Genomic DNA, 21,900 nt, shown 5'->3' on the forward strand with positions numbered 1-21,900 from the left:
ATACTTTATCGATTACTTTTCCTAATTCCTATTCCTAAATTATTGCAAATGCAGCAGCCTGTCAATTGCAATTACTGAGAGTGAGAGATGACCAGTAGGTCACTGTTGCCAGATATACTAAACATGTCAGCTTTCATTATTGTATCTTAATATCATCCCTTCTCCAATTGCTATTTGCATTCTACCACAAACTGATGCCTGTCGTATTTTGGATGAAATTCCTTAGTTATTGAGCAGGACTAATTTATAGCTAGGCATGAAAACACATTCTTGAAAGCAGTAGGGTGATTGGTAAAAGCTATTATTTGGGTTAAAGCATAATTGAATGTCTGTGCTACATTAGACTTGTCCCTTATTTCTCAAAGCCTTGATCTCCCCAGTCCCTCTCAGTACTTCTATATGATTTGGGATCCAGTGCCAAAACCTGATGTTACATTGCTGTGTTCTTACAAACTGGTACAGAAAGCAAAGTGCTCTGGCCCTTGATTTTGGTGAATTTTTCACAAAGAGATTATTCTTTCAGGAAGTGTGAATCCATGTGCCCAGTGGTGACCTCTCACTGCAGCTGCTCTGTGTTTTAGGGAGAACAGGAGTCAAATAAGGCAAATTCTGTCCTTCTTCCTCTCCCTCCCAGAGCTCCCTGGCTCAGCACATTGCCAGGATGCACAGCTGGGGTCAGAAAGGGAGAGCAACTGAGGTCCAAGGTCAGACTACAGGGGTAGTGGGAGACGTTTGCTGGGGCCTGGAGGAGAGAGGAGATGGGGAATGTAATGAGCTCAGAGAATGGGGATCTTGACAGAAAAATGCACTGGGGGCAAGGAGATGAATGAACATGGGGTCTCAAAGAACAGGGGAGTTTTTTTTTTCTGCAGAAGCCAGACCCCATTTCACTATCAAGCTATACAAACACAAGCTAGAAGTAGAGTGAAAATACATTTACTTAGTGCAAGCAATTGAATTAGAGAATACAATGGAAATTAATTCACCAGCAGCTCTCCTAAAATCACCAGAAGTCAGTTTATCTTTGCCACAGGCCATCACATGGGAAAAACTTCCTGTCTGGTTTCTAAAATATTGTACTATGGAGAAAAAAAAAAAAAAAAAGCTGCAGCCACTGGAGTTTTGTAGTTTCTGATGTTTTATACCAGAGCAAGCTGTGACTACACCAGTGTCCGCATTTCCAGTTAGTCAGCTTTGAGGGAATGCAGGTAAGTTGTTCCTTTCCTGCCTCAGGATAGGAAAGCTGGCCAAAGAAGGCTCTGAACTGGGGAGAAAACCTCAGATCTCTTCTGTGGCAGGAAAAGTATCCAGCAAGCATGAGTAAGAGCTATTTCTAATAAAAAATGTACCAGGAAGCATAAACAGAAAAGTTCTTTGGATTACTGCAAGACTTTAATTGATAACACAGTTAACAAAGAGACAACTCCACAGGGATGCTCAGATGCAGTCAAGATGGGCTTCTTACAGAGTTAAGTCAACATGGCACAGAAAAAAGCAGTCCCCAAGCCCTGGGGCCGAGGCCATTCCAGGCCACCGCACTCTCCACAGGGAATCTTTTTGCAGTGGCATTTTGCCATGTGTCAGCCCTTTGTTTCACCATCTTCCAGTAGCCTCTGCGCTCCTCGCTCTGCCTGGACATCCACCTACAGCAGTGTTTGCTAAGCAAAGGCCAGTGTGAGAATGGCAGTCAGGATGTGCACAGGGGAAAAGAAAAAGCGTGGATACGGGGAAAGAGGTTGGGCGCTAAGGGAGATGCTGTGATCAAAAACCAGAGAAACCAGAGGAAGGGCAGGCTCACTGCAAGAAAAAACTTGAAGTATGAGGTGACATCCCTGAGTGGGACCTGTCCCTTGCTGAGAGAGGCCCAGGGACCTGACCAAGAGAAGAAAGACTGACAGGAGGCAGGAAAAGGGACACGTGAGCACGAGACTCAGTCACACACACTGGGCAAGGCATCACCTCTGGCTCCTGTACCTGGTAAATTGAAGTAGCTGCCCACCCTTGGCCAGAGAAAGGTGCTGTGGTGTGGAGGGTACTGCTGTTTGCAGTCTCTCAGGACACAGAATGGTGGCTGCCTGCACCTTGATTGTCTGAGGGAGCCAAGAGGGGAGAACTGCACCTTAGACACCTTTCTGGGAGGTGCATTTGCTGTTATGAAATATAGCAGTTCTTCTTGAAAAGCAGTATTATCCCCTGTTTGCTACAAGGCATGAGAAGAACTGGGCTTAGCACCACTCCCTGCTTAGCTTTGAGCTAACAGTGAAAAAGAAGGAATTCTCAAAAAGCAGCTTTGAAGCCTGTTTTTTTTCCACCTCTGCTCCATATGGAGCAGTGCTGCATGTGCTGAGCAGTTGCAAGTGTGCCCTCCGTTTGCACAGCTGTGAGCCCTGCAGTTTAGTGCTCCCACAGAAAGATTTGCCTCACACAAACAAACAACATACCTTTGGTGTGTTATTAAGGAAGAAAGGTACTTTTGTTTGGTGTAAAGAAGAGTCAGGTTTCTTTACTATGGTTTTCTTATGTGATTATATAGTCAGATAAAAATCATTTTAAAGCAAAAAAATTCCCAGTTTCTCCAGTTATTTTGCAATTATTTTCTTTCAGGCAATCTCTCCCATATTAACAGTTTTTCTTTTGTGTCTACAGCTGCTACCCCCAGCCCACACCTCCTTCTTTGAGTTTTGTAATGACTCGACCCCAGGAGGTGGCTCAGGCATGACCATAAGCTCAGTTGATATCTGAGCTGTGCTACTGAAATCTGCTCCAGAAAGAGGAGACTCAGAAGAGCAGATCCTCTGAGCCCTTACATCACAAGGGAAATTACACATTCTGCGCTTCTAAAAGCACAGGGGAGATGGGACTTTCAGATGTGTCAAAACAACCAACCTAGCTATCAATCTTTTCCTACAAGGCTTGTACAACAGCCCGTTTGCCACACATCCCTAAAGTGTGACTCCCCTGACATTGTAAAACCATCTGAGCTAAAATACGGGAAAGTTAGACAAAATGTTACAGACAATAACATTCCTTATTTTTGCAAAATAAACATATTTTATGAATATGGACATTTTACAGTGGTGTACAAGGGAAGCTGCAACTCACTTTCTGCACTAGGCACTTGGAGATTCTGGAAATCTTTCCCAGCAAAAGCAAGCTAATAACATACTATGAAGGTCAAAACAGTGGTTGTGTAAGAAAATACTTTGAATTTGGAATTAAATTAAACCTGAGGCAAAGCCAGCATTCAAGACACATCCTGAATCATTCACTCTGATGTCTTTACGACTGAGATGAGCACAAAGCCAGTCCCACGAGTGGCTTCACCAAGTCCTTTTGTACAGCCCACATGCACAAGGCCAGCTCTGTTGCTCAGTGTGGGGAGAGAAGGTCACAGCTCCCCTGCCTGTCTCTGCAAAGATCCTAGTGTTGTTCTTAACTGAGGCCTTCCAGGAGGCTGTTAGTCTGTTCAACCTTTTTGCCTGAGCCTAGAAATTCCTTGTGTCCTCTTTTCCCTATATAAGCTGCCCTACTCCAACTGAACTGGGCTACCTCCTTGGCAAGTCTCTTCTCCTGGTACACACCATAGGCATTTCAGTGAACCTCTGGGCACTGATAGCTCCTTTCCTTTGATATACTGAGCTTTACAATGTCAAAAAGCACAGCACAGAATTTCCTGCACTGTGTAACCAGTCACATGGACAAATTGGGGCAGAGGAGGGAAAATGCAAAAAGCAAAACCTGTCCTTCTTGAATGAAGAGAGCACCATGATTCTATTTCCTATTGACACATTCCCCACTGCACCTTCCACGTCCTATAGGACTGTCACACCACACTTGACTCTCTTGTTTTGGAAAAGGGGTGTCATTGTCAATGTTAAGTCTTACAAGATGGTGCAGAATTTGGTATTTGCCAAATCCAACCATGGTAGACTCTTATTAGTTCTATTTCTTTTCTTGTTCTCCAGCACATCAGACACATCAATTTGGTGTGTCATCCTGCAGGTGAGAACAAAAATAGCAGTTGTCTCTACTGTGGGATTTTCTGGCATGCTAGCACCAGGTTTACACAAGGAATGCATGCAGGAAACACAGCAGCCCTTGGACTGTGGGGGAAAATGGGGCCTGTTTTTCACAGGATGCAGAGAAGCATGACAAATCACTAAGTGTGGTTTTATGGGCTTGTTTGCTTTATTGTGCTATTTTTCCCTAAGCTCCTGTCCTCAGATGTTGGCAGCAGGTGACAAGCTCTCTAGCCTGTTATAAAGAGACAACAGTGTGAGTACCACCATGCAGGGGGAAAGTAACCTCTTGCTCATCTTTGAACTGAAATGACAAGGAAGCTAAGATATGGGGGCAGAAAGCTCCAAGGCGGAAGGTCCAACATAAGAAATAAGAAATGGCAGTGGTTCAGTAGAGGATGCTAACAATTTGGAGTGTTTTCCTTTGGAAGCAGTGAAATGAAGAAGTGATGACAAACAGAGATAAGGGTAACCTATCAACATTCCTTGTAAAGCATATGGCCCTGTAAATGAGAGTTCACTGCCTGATAGGATCCATTATTGTACATTCTGTATGCTGTGGACTTTTCAGCAGATGCTGCTGAATCGGCCTCTCCTACTCTGTGTTTTATTATATGGATTACAGCCTTTAAAGTTGTGAGCTGGCTTTCTTTAGATTTAAAAAAAAGGGGAAAAAAAGGCAATTGTCTGAGCTGTTTTCAAGTTGACTTACAATTAGCGTGACACTGAGATCTTCAGACAAAGCATCCTGCTATTTATTTACTTCTGAACTTCTTTCCAAGTTATTTAAGACCAAAAAAGTATGGAAAAACTGAAAAAGCACCACACTGGAAATCAACATTTTCTGAAAGTGTAACACTTTCAGAAAATTCCTTTGCTATTAGCCATGGTTTGCTGGAAAATACACAGCAAAGCCTGGCAGGGGCTGGGGGTCTTCACCTCACAGAGCCCTTTCCCCACACTTTTCTGCTGTTGACATTAAGTTCAAAGGCAGGTTTCTGGGAGACCTGTTTTGTCAGATGGGGTGGGTGTCTGCTGGGAGACATGGTTGATAACTGGTGTGCTGGCCCCATGCACAGCATCATGGAATGCTCTGGAAAGGGACAGCACAGCCTTCTACTCCTTATTTATTTACACAGCAGCTCATGGAGATTTAAATGAAAAAAAAGAAAGTTTCAGGAGCCCAGAGCACAATGCCACCAGAAGTGCTCTGGTGCCAAAAAAGACTGAGTAGTTAAGCCTTCAGATTCTGGATTTCTGTGTGCAGGTCAGCTAAAAAAGTTTCTTTATTTCCAGTTTGTAAAGTAGGCATCTGTTCTAGTTTTGTTATTATTTTTCACTTGGTTTACCAGCAAGATACCCAAGTGCCAAAACCTACACAAAACAGTAGCCAGCAGTCTGCCAAGGCCACCTTCAACATGCTAGGTGTCACTTTCAAAATAAATACCATACTTTTGAAGTAAAACTGAGTTTCCTGGTAGTAAGCCACATTTCCCAGCCATCTCTTGCTCTTCCCAGGTAATTGAGGTTTGGAGCAGACATGCCTTGCTGGGGCTGAGATGTAGCCCAACAGTCACAGAGGGGAAGATGGGGTAGAGAGGATGAGGCAGAAGGGGTCCAGGAAGGATCCATCTCCCCTAATCACCTCTGGATGGCTCATAGCAGCACATGCCATCACTGAGGGGAGGGAAATGCATCCCATTTCAGCTGAAGATTTGCTTCCTCCCTGAGAAACCTAGCTCATTAAATTTACTAGGCTGTTTTCTGTAATTTATTCATAGTCTGCTACAGAACATATGTCCATTATGCTACAGCCCACTTAAGATATACAACAAAATTTTGAGGCCTTAATTAGAAAAAATCAATTCAATTTGCTTTTAAGAACTTTTGAAAACAAGCATATCAAGAGGTTCCCACTATTTTCTTTGCAAGGATAAATTGTTTTTCTTTCTGTTTGCTAAAGTAAGAATTTTTCTCTTAGCATACATAGAGTTTCCCAAGTTGTACTTCTGTCTCCAATCAGTAGAAGAGTGCAGAACACTTAAAATCAAAGTAACAATACTCACCAAGTTATTTGAAAACACTGTGAAAGTGCCATCAACAAAATATCTGATTATATGATGAAAAGACTGAATTAAATATATAATATGGAGAAAAAATCCCATTGAAGTAACAAGAAATCTGAAATGCTAAAGTAACTTTTTTAAATAAGGCAATGAAATTAGCTTTCTGTTGAAGCTAATATTAAAGCTAAAAGCTAAATTAGCTTTTAGTTGAAGTGAAATGTTTCTTTAAGAAGAGCAAGAAGCCAAGCTGGGTGGAAGATCTGTTTTGCCTCTTTAATTAATCCCTGTCTCAAACTTTGAAGACCTTTCTGCCCACTGTTTTAAAGCAACACAATTTATCTTGAGTACAAGGGATCCATTTAGTGGTGTCCACAGTCATTCAACTCTTTCTGCAAAGCCAGTATCCCCCAAGCCTTGATAAGACTGGCAGATTTCAGTCCAAACTATCACTGTTAAATGTCTTCACAAACATCAGTCTGGCCTTGAGTGAAGGGAAATCTGTAGGAGCTTTTAGGTAGGACAGCATGGAGCTTAAGAAAATATTGGGGGCAGATTTACATGCTGCTTGGCTTCTATCTTCTTGCAGGGCAGAATTTGCAAAGCTGTTGCAATGCTGCAATTGCTGTGTCATCTCAGATGAATTATCAAAAGCACTTGGCTACTCCTAAGGCATAAGAGTAATTTTCTGCAAAGTGTTCAGATGCAAGCTTGTAAGGAAGTTATCTATTTATTTCAGTAGGAAAAAAATTTACTGGAGTTGTAAAACTGGTAATGCAGTTAATCATGATATTAAATCTCAAGTGAGAATGTGTTTCATAAAAGAAAACATATTCCAAATACAGCAAAATTTACAGTTTAGAAGAAGCACTGTATCATTAAGAAGACTTCTTAGTATAGCCATTTTCCCGTTAAATGAAAGATTTTGATTGGAAGACCAAGCAAACAAATGTAGTAACTTGACTTTACAAGGTATGGCACAAATTAAATGGAGCATTTAACACTGCACATGCAATTTTTATTATAGCAGTGCCCAGAAAGTCACATTTCACATATACAGGATTGCTAGAACTACCTTGGAAAAGTAACACTTCACAAGTTATCTGCTTCTAGCTTTCCACAGTAATTAACAATCAACAGCTCAATAGCTGCTGTTAAAACATCTTTTCCTCGGACTTACTCTGGATTAAGCCCAGCTGACCTGACTCTGAGAGGCTTTAAAGAGATTTTTATTTTTAACCGGTATAATGAAGTTTTACTGGTAACTAAAACTGATGAGAAAAATATAATCAAAACCAATTTTTATTAAATATTTTATAGATATCATGAAAGACACATCTCTCACTGTGTTTTTAAGGACTTATTTCAGAAGTGGCGTTTCAGTGCTTTATCAAAAACAGTTGGATGTTTCATTAGTTTTGGTTTCATTTTGTCAACTGGGTGTTGAATGCCGACAATTGCTACTCAGCTTTTTCCAAACATTTGAATTAAATTGATATAAAGCAGAAAACTGCAGATAAACCCTCAATTCAATGTAATTTAACACCGGTTTCCCTCTGGTTTTAGCCTGATACTTTTACGTTGCAGCCAAAACCTACAATGGACAAGAGAGGGAGCTCTTTTGCTGCATCTTCTCTGCACAAGTGTGCTTGCTTTCCTTAAAATTCAAAACTGTTTCCAAGATTTCATAACACAGGAAGCAGAAGTTATTTGTTCTGCAGAAGATTAAATATTGAGCAATGCTATTACAAGAAAAAAAAAAAAAGTCAAATAAAAAAATCCTCACAACAACCCAAACCTAAACAAAAGCAAACAAACGCGTTCCATTTGCCGTCGCTTCCAAACTGCTACTCTTTTAAAAAGTCACCTTTTCATATTGAGCTGGAGGTCCTTCCCTCCCCCTATATAAAGTGTGGAAACTGGGGGGGGGGGCGGGGGGGGGGGGGAGGGCGGGGGATATTTTTTAAGGTTTCATAAAAAAAAATTAAGAAACATGAAGGCTCCTCTTTTCCCTGAACATCCCTGGACTGCCCAGCCGAAAGGTTAACGTGCTCCTGCTGCATCGCGCTGTTGCCAGGCGCTCCCTAGCCCGGTCCCAGAGCAGCAGCTCCGCTGCACGATAAGGATGCTCCCCGGGCTCCCTGAGCGAGCCACGTCAGCACATCCCTACCCCCACAGCCAGCCAGGACCAGGCTCAGGCGTCCGCAGCATCCCATGGGGACAGGGAGAGGTCAGCACACTGCTCAGCATCGCTGCTGTGCCAGCCCCCGGTTAAAACGCTTCTGGCGAGGTCTGCTGCTGCCCGCCTTTGGGAAGGCACAACGCCACTGCTGCTACCCGAGGGAGGGCGGAGCGGGAGCGGCGATACCCCGCAGCTCCCGCGGCTCCCCAGTTCTGGGAAAGATGACAGTAAATATAAAGAATACAACGAACAAATAAAGGATAGGCAGGGTTGGTGAGCAAGCAGGGGGCTGGGAAGGGTCCGAGGGATCACACACTGGGTTTTCCCAAAGCCAGCCATGTCACTCAGTCACACAGAGCCTCCTCCCTCCCAGTGACAGACTTCAGGTTGGATTGTGAGGAAAGGACCAGGCTCTTGAAGAGACAGATGCAAGGTCCAAACCCAGCGTTTTGCTGATGTTCAGTACAGACAGCAGCCATCTGAATATGAACTATGCTAGCTTTTGAGATGTACTTGCCTAGAAGAGACACACAGCAAACCCCAAGTTCTGAGGGTGGATAGGAATTTTAAAAACATAGTTCCACTTTCAGGAAAACTGCAGCAGTTTCCTCACTCATGTCTGTGCCTACTTGAATTCCCTCCTCCAAAACAACCCCACCCAGAGATGGCTGCTATCCCGGGAAGTGTTTTACCTCAGCACAGCTTGTATTTTGAAGAGGCAGACTGCAAGCTGTACTCACATTTTCTGGTTTTTCCTTTCTTTCCTAAGTGTATCATTTGACTCAGAACCAAGAGACACCTATTCCTCAGGAATGCAAAACACTGAGTTATGCTGCAAACAAACTAGGTCTTTGCTGGACTCAAACTCTAATGATGCTTCTTGTGCGTCTGTAGAACACAAATGGATTGGTGACTATAATCTACCCTATTTTTCTTCCTCTGACATAAATAATGCTCAGATCCCATAAATACTGACTCTCCACTCTCTGACTAGAATTTGGCAGCTCCATTCCTGCAGAGCAAAGTCAGAGCCAGGAGAACACTGAAAGCAACTCATGCTTGCAGAGTTACATTGTTCATCTGGGGACTGCTCGGTGGCCCAGACCCAGGCTCATTCTTCTGGGGCGTCTCACCAGCACCAAGAGATAGAGCAAGAGAGCAGCACTTAGTTTAGCATTTAACCACCCTTTTGCATCAGAATTCTTGCAGGGTGGCAAGCGGCAAGAAGGCAGATAACAAGAGCACAGGATGAAGAATTAGAAAGAAGGAACTACAATAAAAGCAAGTTTTTAAAGGTGTAGGAATAATGAAGCCATTGCTTTCATTTAATCAAGATGCAATGCATACATTCACCATGGTCCTGATCTGCCCAGTACCAAAGCCCCAGTCCCAGCAATTTTAAGTGAACAGTTCATGTAGCAGCACATGTGTAATGCTATTTGGACATAGCGAGCACATGGGAGTATCCAAAATTCACTGCTCAAGAAGGAAAGCCCCTCCTTAAAAGTTTCTTTGGGCAAAATAGAAGAAAATTCCAGAGGCCTGGCAAAACCAAATATGTGTACAGAGAGGTGAGCCCAAACCAAACAACCAGGGATCATGAGCACCAATACAAAGGATATGTACCTCATCACTGCTATTCCCAAAGAGAGAGTTTCCTGTTCCTATTTGAGGTCAGTATGTCCACAAAAACAAACTGACAGATGTAACCGATTACAACAAACACAAGGGAAGGGTGTGGGCAGCTACCAAAAGCCAAGAAGTGTAGTATGTCACAAGCAAATGTACAGCCTGGTGGACCACAGTGCTCTTCCAAGTAGAGGTAAAAACTTTCCTGTGCAGAGACAATGGTAATCTTGGACCATTTCTTAATGTTAGTCCAAGAACTTGGCATTGCATGAAACACAAGGGAAGTTCCTGCTCCCACAGGCTGAACTCCTAAGTCTTGTGACATGTTTAGGAGGTCAATACAATACAGCATGGATTGGTTATTTATCCAGAATTGCTTGGAGCAAAGCTAAATGCAGAGCTGAATCCAATAAAATTCTTGACTGACTGCAAACTTGGCCCAACTGACTTTGTTATGCAGATTTTAATCACAGTAGTGCAAAATGGTTCCATTCAGACGCAAATGCTTAACACCACTGTCCTGGGGACGGGAGGAAGTAGAAGATGAGGGATCGTGGGCGCTTCAGGCTGAGGACATATCTGAACACTGCAGCCCTGGGCAAAGTCTCTGATCATTTCATCTGTATATAACAACTGCCACCTCCTCCTCAGGCTTGTTCTCAAAGACAAATGGCTAGGTGGACAGAACTCATACACCAAACACAGAAAAGGAATTTTGAATCCTTGCCTCTTCTGGCAAGTTTCTCCCATCACCATTTTTTGTCACTTCTTTTCTCCAGCTGTTTTATTTTAAGCTAAGTCGTTCTCATTCTCCACAAGGAAAAGCCACAAGAAACACTAAAGAGCATTCAAACTCCAAGAAGTGCATAGACTGGTAATGAATACATTATCTTTCCTTTGAACCATCAGCTGGTGCAAGCCAGAGCAGGTCAAAGGGCAAGGCTTCTTCCACCTCCTTCTTGAATTCCTGGACTTCTCCTCTGTAGAAGGGACCATCTTTCACTGCCATGGAGAGAGGGAGAAAAGTGAAGAAGAGACCCAGTCCTATAGGTTCCTGTCTGCAAAGCTCCTGTTCAGTACAGAACACAGCACATGTTGTTCTTCAAGATGCTTGGAGTCTGTAGGTGCTTTATTTTCAATTATTTTATCAATGTTGGAACTGAAAGTCTGGTGTATTTACTTGTGTTTTGTGACTAGTTATTTAATCCTCATATTCTTTGCAAATTCTTTCTGCATAGATTTTCTGAAGCCCAACAATGTAGTGCTGCAGCCAGAGCACTTGGAGAAAATGGTCCTTTTCCTCTTCCACTAACCTACGTTGGTGAAACTTCAAGAACACTGTTATCTTCAAGACCCCTGTGTCTATCAGGTATGGGAGGAGTTGGTGCAGGGTCAAAAACACAGAGAGGCAGACTCAGGCAGAGGCTACTCTGCCTCTCCCTGAAAGGACTACAAGAGTGCATGACATGTCCCTGCAAAGAAAAAAGTTTTATAAAAACCGCTTCTCCCATCTCTGTTTCTCTCCATGTCTTCAAAATCAGTTTCAACAAAGGCACTCACTATTGCCCATGAGGCTTCTCATAATCAGGTTTCTGTCTCTGGAAGGCATCAGTTTTCCACAGAGCACTGGATGAAATCCAAGGCACAAATTATGAGATCCATATGAGGGAAACAGATGTTTCCAGGCAATGTTTATGGGGAACAGCAAGTCTATGGGGAGACATTGAATTACATTTTCTTAAAAGCAAATACTTAAACTGTACAATAAATATCCAAAATGTATAGTGTAAGAATAGGGAGATAGACACAAAGGTGTAGGTACACCTTTGTAAAAAAAAATTAAAAAGTGCTTGCATAGATCATATGCATTTTAGTGACTCAATACATTGGACACGTGGAGCTCAGGAAGGCCCTTTGGTCAGCAAGACTGCAGTGGGAACCACAGTGCCTGGAGCTGCACAAGGCTGCCCCAAGTCCTTAGCCGACCATACAGACCTCACCACCTCATCCCTTCAGTTACTGACTAGTCATTCCCAGGCCAGAAGGGAAGAAACCTCTTACAAGCAGAGCAGCTTATTACCATTTCAGGGAAAGATTTCTTTCTTTGCAGCACTGGTTTGGTGCAATCACAAGTTACCTCTCAAACATCCTTTGAAAAACCCTCAGGCAGGGTATCGCCTGAACTCTACCAGGATGGCTTTTTTTCTTGCAGTACAATGCCTGAGGACAGGAACTGGGCCAAGTGAAAGAAATGGAGTTCCTTGGAACGTTTTGTAGTTCCCATTATTCTTCCCATTGTTTAAAATCAAACTCCACATCAACATTTTCTGCCAGGGAAAAAATTAACTGCATGGGAAGAACATTCAGCTTCTGAAACACAGTCAGCCTTGGCCAGCTGAGTAGCAGATGGATGGCACCCATTTGCACAGTAGCCCTGTAGTCTCATTTGAGAGGTCATGTTGGCTTATGAAGCCATTTCTGCCTCGGAGAACTTACTCCTGTATGTAGATATTTGGCCCACACTTCAAATCATGTATTCATCATCCTCCACTCAAAAAGATCATGTGGAGCACTGGCACAGTTTAATGGAAGCAAAGTCTTCTCAGTGTTGCACTTGAGTCTTCATTTTCTACTCTATTAACCGAACGCTACTTGTACTGGCCTCAGTCTCCTCCTAAGCCTTCCCAAAACAAATGGATGTCATTGTAAAGTTGGTTAACTTCACAAATGATAGAGAAGAAATCACTCGGAAATTATTAACTTTTCTGCTCCACATACTGGAAAATATGTGTGTAATATGGGTATTGGAAAGGGACTCAAAACTGCCAGCTGACACAGGGCACCCTCTAGTCCATCCAGCCTTAGAAGCCTAAAAGCAGGGCTGGTCATGCTGGAGATGTGTTGCTGTCTTGCACAATTACTTCAGTGCCTAACTATCATTTTCATCTGTGCAAAGAGATGTGATAGTGCCTCAGCCTGGCTCTGAGGCAACTTGTCCAAACCAGGCACAAGACAGTGAACTCACAACCTGGATAAAATGCTGACAGTCACGTCTGTGCTGAGTGGTTCTTACAGTGAGGGGATGACAGACCTTCAAACTGGTTTGCTTTTCTTCCAGAGTCAAAATGCTTCTTTTAGCAATTAGTGTGCTCCAAAATCATTCATAGATGTTGAAAAATGAAAGTGCAGAGGTGTTTATGGCATCTCAGATAGAAGACTAGTTAACAGGTCAGTGTGTTGGGTAATGTATTACATGTTAATAAGTCAAGACTGCCAAAACCAGGAACATGGTTAATCAGAAATTATTCAGAATTCAAACAACCTAGATATTCTCAGAGACTATGATAAAAATCTTTCACAGAATAAGTGAAAGATTTTCACTCTCTTCTATAAGCCCAGGCAGAAGTCTTATTGCCAGATATCTGTAATGAAGCAAGATCCTTCTTGACCAGGGTTTCTAGCATTATTTCATTTCTTATAGCTGATCTAATATATAGTCTTTCTACTCTGGTTAAGGAGAGTTTCACTTGTACCTGTTGAAGGTCTTGCTGGTGAAATATTCTGATACTGTCCAGGGTCAGCACATTCTTCACAAGCAGTTTTTATACTGCTGTTGCTTGAGACTCAGCTGACACAGGAATGTAGTACCTATTTTGTACAGAGAGCTGTAAATGTAAGGGCAATATAAGGCATGACAGAAACTGAAATTTCTTTGTAATATACTATTTCACTGTACAAAGTAACTATCTTTTTTGTATTTAAGGCTAGAAGTATTTTCAAAAAAGTGTACAAATTCTTCTGATTTGAAAGTTTCTGAAAGAGGAAGATGTAACCCCCCGCCCTTTCACTTGCCTTCTTCACCCACCACTGCTCCATCTGCCTTTACACATAGCATTAGGAAGCAATCTGTTCCTAGCATTACAATAGCAAATATTTTTTTCCCTACCTTCACAGAAGTCACCTGCTAACTCAGACTCCTAAGTCTTTCCATTCCTTATTGTTATGCCTTCCTTAACCCCCTGATTCATCCCTGCTTGGATAGCAGCATCCCTACACCCCTTTCCTCCCCTGCTTTATTTCACTATTCTCTAGAGTGCCACCAATTTGCTTTTAAAATTAGTCAGAGGAATTTAGCTTCAGATCTCCAGGCCCAGATTCTTGCTGTGGGCACCATCTCAAGGGAGTGCTGTGAAATTAATTTATCCATCACACCTGCAAAGCTGCAGCACATAGACACAGTGTCCATTAAAACTTCTGGGCTAGGATTACATTTTGTATTTTTGTAGAAATCAGCTACCAGGGAAGCTGCTGCAAACCCATGCTACCCCAGTAAATACTGTGATTCCTAGTAAGCATAATTACTCCAACTGGTAAAGAAGGATTATAAAATTAAAGTTTATATGGGTTTTTTTGGCAATTTTTCTTGAGAACGTGATTTTTTTTTTTTCATTTGTGCATGTTAGGTATTCTCTTTAACCTAAAAAAAAAAAAAAAAAACAATTTTCATAGGCAACTTCTGGTCTTCTTGGATGCAAAGACCATCTTAAAAGTCTAAATCAGGATGGCTGAGATTCAAGGAATATCATCAACAAGCGATGGTATCCTTTGCATTGAGGACTAGAAAAGGGTTAAACCCATTTTTAGATAAATCCACTCCAACTGGTAGTTTTGAGAACATGAAAATATGAAACATTTTTCTCCTTGGCTCTCTGTTAAGTTTAGGGAGGGCTTTCCATGAGGTCCAACAGCAAGACTGAGTGGGCCAAGGTAAAGCGAACACATTCACAAACAAAAGTGAACAAAAATGAACTGCAGAGTCATTAACTGAGAAACAAATACAAAGGTGTGGGACAAAAGACGTTGTTATTGCTGGAGGAGAACTGGAAGCTGCAGTAGGAGATGGAGTTCGCCAGCTGCCATTCACAAATGGACATCACCATTTTCTCTGGGCCCCTGGTAGCAGAGGATTATTTCCACCACCAGCAAATCCTCCCTTTGAGCAAAGGTTGGCTTTGATGCACCCAGAGAGGTCAGAAAGGACACATGTGAGTTCAGGTGTCTTGTAATTCATGCCCACCAGCGCCTCAGAGCACCAGGACAAACTGCACTAAAAGCTCCTTGCAGTGATGGCTGCAGCATGTAGAGAGCTGGGAACAGCTCCACCAGCCAAGAGCTGGGAACAGCTTCACCGGCTGAGAGCTGGGAACAGCTCCACCAGTGGAGAGCTGGGAACAGCTTCACTGGCCGAGAGCTGGGAACAGCTTCACCAGCCGAGAGCTGGGAACAGCTTCACCAGCGGAGAGCTGGGAACAGCTTCACCAGCCGAGAGCTGGGAACAGCTCCACCACTGGAGAGCTGGGAACAGCTCCACCGGCCGAGAGCTGGGAACAGCTCCACCGGCCGAGAGCTGGGAACAGCTTCACCAGTGGAGAGCTGGGAACAGCTTCACTGGCGGAGAGCTGGGAACAGCTTCACCGGCCGAGAGCTGGGAACAGCTTCACCAGCCGAGAGCTGGGAACAGCTTCACCAGCCGAGAGCTGGGAACAGCTTCACCGGCGGAAAGCTGGGAACAGCTTCACCAGCGGAGAGCTGGGAACAGCTCCACCGGCCGAGAGCTGGGAACAGCTTCACCAGCGGAGAGCTGGGAACAGCTCCACTGGCCGAGAGCTGGGAACAGCTCCACCAGCGGAGAGCTGGGAACAGCTCCACCAGCGGAGAGCTGGGAACAGCTCCACCAGCCGAGAGCTGGGAACAGCTTCACCAGCAGACACCACGCATGGGCCCAGATGCAGCTGCCGAGCAGCTCGTGTGGGCCAGCAGCAGGGACAGCCGGTAGCCACTGCTGACAGCCACCCCGGGGGTCTGCTCTGCTCCCGTCGCCCCAGGACTGCCTGCAAAGGTTTTGTTTTCTGTTCTCAGAGAAAATTACTCCTGCTAGACTGCTGTAAACCTATCCTGCTCAAGGACATCTTGTTTGTGTTAATCCTGTAGATTAAGCACACAGTTTTTCAGTTGTGGCTTTGTGGCTATTGTTACCAGTAAACCCCTTACAAGGCTCCTGGGCCAACACACATTAACTTCAAGGCTGTCGCTGAGATAGCTTGAACAAGGAAGAGCCCCCAAGAATCATGAGAACTGACTCTCACACCAAATACTCCATGTTAAAAAAAAAAAACAGTTTGGAAGAGAATTGCCTCCTGTGATCAATGCGTTAAAGGTCTCAGCTGTTACTGGCAGTAGAAGACACCAAAGCTGACAACTGCAGGTTTGTGCAAGTACAATGACCTGGTATACACTGCAAGAGCAGCTCAGCAAGAGCTGGAGCCCCCAGGGACTCTGAGCCAAGTCTGTTGCTTGGGCTCAAGCCCACAGAGCAGTCCATATGGGGTGGTCACATTGGCTGACATAGAAAAAACCAGGATTTCCAATAGCAGGCAGACACACTCCTGCACAATCTCCCCTCCTGCGTTTGGCTTGGTCACACCAGGTCTTGGCTAAGCTTGCAAGTGTACATTAAGTTATCACTCAAGCACCAGGCATTTGTTGGCTTACTGTTAATTATGAATGGTGTTACCTGTAAAATATTCACAGAAAGTTCCAGGTGGATAGAAAAGTATAAAATGTATTAAGGGTTACTTTTGTTTTTACAAATATACAAGAAATTAAGAACAGCTGGACCATAAAATATTCCTTTGTATACACTGTTTTTAATACTAGTTCCACCAATTCCCTGGACTTCTCTAGTACTGAGGCTTTGCTGAACAAGGAACTGACTTTTAGGTGGTGTTTTCTTGGAATCAAAGCTAGCTAAATCATTTAACATGATTTTTGCAGGCTTTGTTCATTATACTTTTCTTAGACAGGTAATTCACTTTACAAATTGCATGGTATATTTCCAAAAGAGCAATAAATCATGCAACAGATGCATTCAGGAACTTGATTTTTATCCTTGATGTTTATCCTGTAGCTTGGACTTTTGTTGAGCAAGATGCAGAAGGGTCTCACTTTACATACAGTTAGTTTCAGGCTAACAAATAGAACTTGAAAACATATTAGCTCAGAACCTCACATTTACTGATCTCAGTAGAACTGTGAGCATCTTAACATGTCAGAGCACCCTGCCAGCTGGATGCACCTTTACCAAACACTGCACAGAAACATGCAAAATGATCAAGCATTGTGTCTGGTACAAAGGGGCTTGCTTGCAGGTATGGTACTGGGGCATTTGAAGTTTCAGCAAGATCACATTGTGCATTTGGAGAGAACTTCCCTTGTCTGTGTGTTTCAGATTAAAGAGTCTCCTGCAAATATTTCTGGACTTTAAGACAGAGAAATCCATGTTTTCCTCATAGAAAAAGACAAACTTCAGCTAAAGTGGACTTAATAGTACAGCTGCCATTCCAGGATCTTCAAACCAAGATCTGGCCACACTCCAAAAATTTTTGGGGAAAAAAGTGTTTGGATGCCATCAACCCAGAGATGTTTTGGATTGTGCTAATATTTCCCAGCAGAAAGTGGCCAGGTTTGGCTCCTAGTGACTAATGAAGCTGTCATACACCATTCCTTCCTGCTGTTTAATAATGCTTTCAAAAAAGCCCTTAATGGAGATGAATAGTATAGTAGTGCTGCAGCTGAGAAACTGGCATGCTGTCAAAGAAAACAGAGGCCAGTTTACTATGGATGGCACTGTATTTTTCATTATACTTCACAAAGACTTGTTATTAACCGAAAATGAATTCATCATTAGGGAATAGATATTATTTAGTACATAGTTCAGTATAATTTTGACTTGATACCAATAGTCAGATTTCATTGTAGCAGCAAAATTACCTGTTAAGTCTAAATGCTGACACAATATGCACTGTTTTTTAGATCCTGGATTTCAGGAGATAATATCAGTCCTACCAGAAAAATTAATTGCAATGGAGATGCAGTTCATTCTTTCCACTTTCTCCTCAGTAACGTATACATGCACAGAAGCCATATATCACATACACTTAATAAAGGTGACAATTCAGCCAAGTCAGTAGTGTAACCAACACTGACGTGACAGTTCCTAGGTTCAGATCCAGATCTCAGCTTCTGCTCTGTTGGTGGAGTGATATAGTCAAGCCACACGTGTGATTTTTATACTCCTTAATTGACTTGTCAATAACCTCAGGTAATTGTGGGGCACAGCAATGTTACAGCTGTGCAGAACACTCATCTGAAACATGAGTCCCAACCTGTAAAAACCTACACAAATCCACAAGATTTCTACCTCAGTGCTGTGTCCAGGGTTGTCTCAGGCAAGTTCACCTATTTATGGCCTCTTGGGGGCCTTTGGCAGCAGAGCTGAGAGGTGTGAAACGCCTCTACACCCTTTACTCTTGCTGTGAAGCATCAGGGAAAATCAAATGCTCTCCATAGCCATGCAAGCACTCCTCACCACGTTTCTTTCAGATATAAAGCAGGGAGATAAGAGACTGGCATATCTTATCAACTCTCCACACAGAGCTCCATCAGCATCAGCCAGATGAGCCCAAACTGGTTTGCTGGTGTGTTTGTTTGAACACAGTTGGCTTTCAGGAGCTGCAACCAGAGATCACAAGCCTTATCTGTGCAGGGAAGTTCAGATAAATAGTGCAGTCAGTTTGCTATAGAGCTCCTTGAGTTTGTGCAAAATCTACTTTTAACCATTTTAAACATTTGCAAGTATCAGATATGGTACTGCATAGATCTAGCTTGTCCTTTATTCTGTGGTGGAGGAAAACACCTCTGACCATTTTCAATCAGTATAATTAATGCATTTGGAGCGTTAATTATGGAGCAATACAGGGAATAAATCTATCCTGCACAAAGCTTCACTCAACAATATTTCTTATTATGCATTCCCTTGTCCTTATTGAAAAGTGCAGAGGTAAAGGACTTAAAGTCAGTTGGAAGGCCCATTATTCTCTTGCAACATATTCATTTTGTCACTACCGTTCTTAAACTGCTGGCTTTGCGGTCCCAGTGTCAGATACCAGTATGTATTTGCAGTCACACAGGCAGATAAATTGGGCTTGGCATCTTCATACTTCTTTTGATACTGAAACCAGCGAATTTAGAGGAATAGCAAGAGAACTGAAATCAATCAGTTACCTCTGTGAAGCATCTTTTCAGCAGCTTCACTCAACAAAGTGTTACTTCTGGATTCCATCAACTGGCAAATGGCAATTTAGATAGTGGCAATTTAAACGACCTGGCCAACCATTCTGAAAACTGTAGAATGCTCACACAAGAACTAAGACATTAAAAGACCTTCAAAGGCTACACCTCTTCTTCAAAAAAGCAGAAACCTAAATCCAGGCATAAGGGATCTTTGAACCTGTTAGAAAGGGGCAGATCTGTGTTTTCTTTTCTTCTTTTAAGTGGGCTTGAATCAGAACACAGGACAATTTTGCAACTTCCAGCATATGCTGCAGTCTCTATGATTCGCAAAAGCCAAGAAAACAGAGAAATACAAATGTATTATTTATTGTAAGAAGGAAAAATGCATTGTGCATTAGGAGAAACATTGGCAGAAGTAGCATTTTTAATCAAGAGGGCATTTGAGCAGTTCTGTAACTGGGTAATCCACAGAGTGGCTCATAAAAATCAGTGAGAACCAGTAGCAGCAAACACTGATGGCCCACCAACTGAATCTAGATATCATTCGCCACCATTCCTGCACTACAGTCCATTAAGTCCAGTTTATGTTATAATATGGCTATTCTCCAACATATTGTTTAAACATCTTCATTTAAAAAAACCTGCTTTATGGAATTCTCACATCCCATTTGCACATCTCTATTTATTCATGATCCCAGTACATCATTTTGGCAACCAGAACCGTGTCTTACATGAATAAGCAATATATGGAAGGCATCCGTAAATTTTCAATTGTTTCTAATACAACTAACATCTGGAAACATGCAGAGTAGTCAGTTCAAGAGAGACCACCAGCATGTGCTGCCCACCAGAATTTCAGGCTCTTGACATAATGATCTCGGCACCCGCAAGCGGAGCCGGCTGCTGCAGGCTTGTGGGCACTGCCAAACACCACATTTCCCTGGATAAGCATCCTTCCCCAGGTACCAGCACCAAGCCACCCAGTGCAATGGCTTATGGCACTGCTGTGGAAGACGCTGCCTTTGGACTGGAAATAACCCTTTGATTGCTGGAGGCTGTGACCCACTGGATTTCAGGGCACTGAGCTAGGTTCTGTTCTGGCTGAATTTCAATTTCAATAGTTTGATTTAAAGGGAAAATTTTATGTTAGCAGTATCACAACTGTTCACAATGCTCATGCAATATTCTGATACACCACAGAAACATCTATTCTGTAACAAACCTTCAAGTAGGTGCAGCCATTTATTTTTAGCTCAGCTTTCTCTTTTGGCAGTCACACCCAACTGATATCAAAATATTTGAATTTCATCTAGGGAAAGCACACTAAGGAATTACAGCATTACATATGTTTTAAGTGGGTAGTCTGGAAAACATAACGGATAAAAGAAAATTTCTTCTAATGACACTTGGCTGGGATATTTGAAATAAGATCCATGAACTTTAGAGCATTTGGATTTTTATGCATCTAACAATTCCACTAGTAGTTATGCAAACAAAATAATATTTTTTCATTAATTCCTAAGAGCCACTCAACATGGTATCAACAAATTAACAACCATACACAGTCTTGATGGCAAGTTGAAGAAAATTTTAAAAATCAAAGGTAGATTTTGATCAGCATCTCTTCATGAATAGCCACAAGAAATTAAGAAGCAAGGAAATCCTTATTCTGTATTTCCATCTCAAACTCACTGCCACTACTAGTGTCAGTTACTCACCTGAGGAGAAAGACCCAAGAATTCCACCTAACCTGCTCCCCTGCTTGTCTCACAAAGTATTGGAGATTGTAACAGAAGCATCCTGCATTTCACTGAGAGGTTTCCAAGGATCTTGAATTGTATATTTGAAGACCAGAGAACTCAGATTCATGCAGGAGCAAGACTGAAGCACTGAGAGGTTTTAGCCCATGTTATTAAGGAACAAGTCTTCTAAGTCTTTTTTACATGCAAGTTTGAGATATCTGGAATCTTCTTGGCCTCATTTCACACAGAGACCAAATTTCTGAAATTTTCAAGTAAAATTTTCCCTAAGTTGTTTTTCAGTTCCTCCAAGAGCTTGATAAAACAAAATGGAAAGAAGCACTCAAAAAAGTGAATTTCAACTTACATTTGAGCTAATTTGGGCAATGTAGAGTTGTGTTTGCACTGTATATCCCCTCATAATGGTTTGTCCCTCCATATCACCTCTTTGTACCTGTTTGTTTATCCCAGCTTTCCCATCAGTCCCTGTATGTCCATCAAACCCCAACCCATCCCCCTGTCTCCTCCCAGGTGATGTGTCCATCACCTGGTGACCCTTCCCCTTTGTCCAGATCCTTCCCCCAGGGTCACCAGGTAACTGGACCCTGGCTGGGACCCCTCCTCAGTGGTCACTCTGAGGCCTTGCCCCCTGAGAGCCGCTCCCATGTCCTTCCCCCACTGGCTGTTTGGGTTTCCCCATCCCCCCTATATCAGCTGCTCTGGGTGGGGCTCCCTCTCTCTCTTGCTTTGGATGCCCTTCAAATCCAGATGTGGCCTGGGATCTCTCCAGGCCCTCATTAAACTTTGGAACTAATCCTGAGGGAGAGCGCCTCTTTCCTTTGCTTGTGGGAGCAGCTCATGTTTGGACTCAGGAAGGAGCTTCTCCAAGCCCCCCGGGATCCAAGGAAAAGTCCCTTCCCTCTGCCCACCTCGTCCCACTGCCCAGCTGGCCAGGCTCCACAGGGGATCTGTTCCCATGGATTCAAGGGGGAGACACAGCAGGGCAGAATTACAAGCAGAGTTCAAAAGTTGTCTGCATGATGGAAGGAGGCAATATATCCCTTGCTTTGAGAGCAACGAGAAGTCACTACCCCCTTTCCTATCCAAGAATGGGTTATGTTGTCCTTCAGTCGCTC

This window comes from Lonchura striata, chromosome 4 (genome assembly GCF_046129695.1).
Source record: "Lonchura striata isolate bLonStr1 chromosome 4, bLonStr1.mat, whole genome shotgun sequence".
Classification (NCBI taxonomy): domain Eukaryota; kingdom Metazoa; phylum Chordata; class Aves; order Passeriformes; family Estrildidae; genus Lonchura; species Lonchura striata.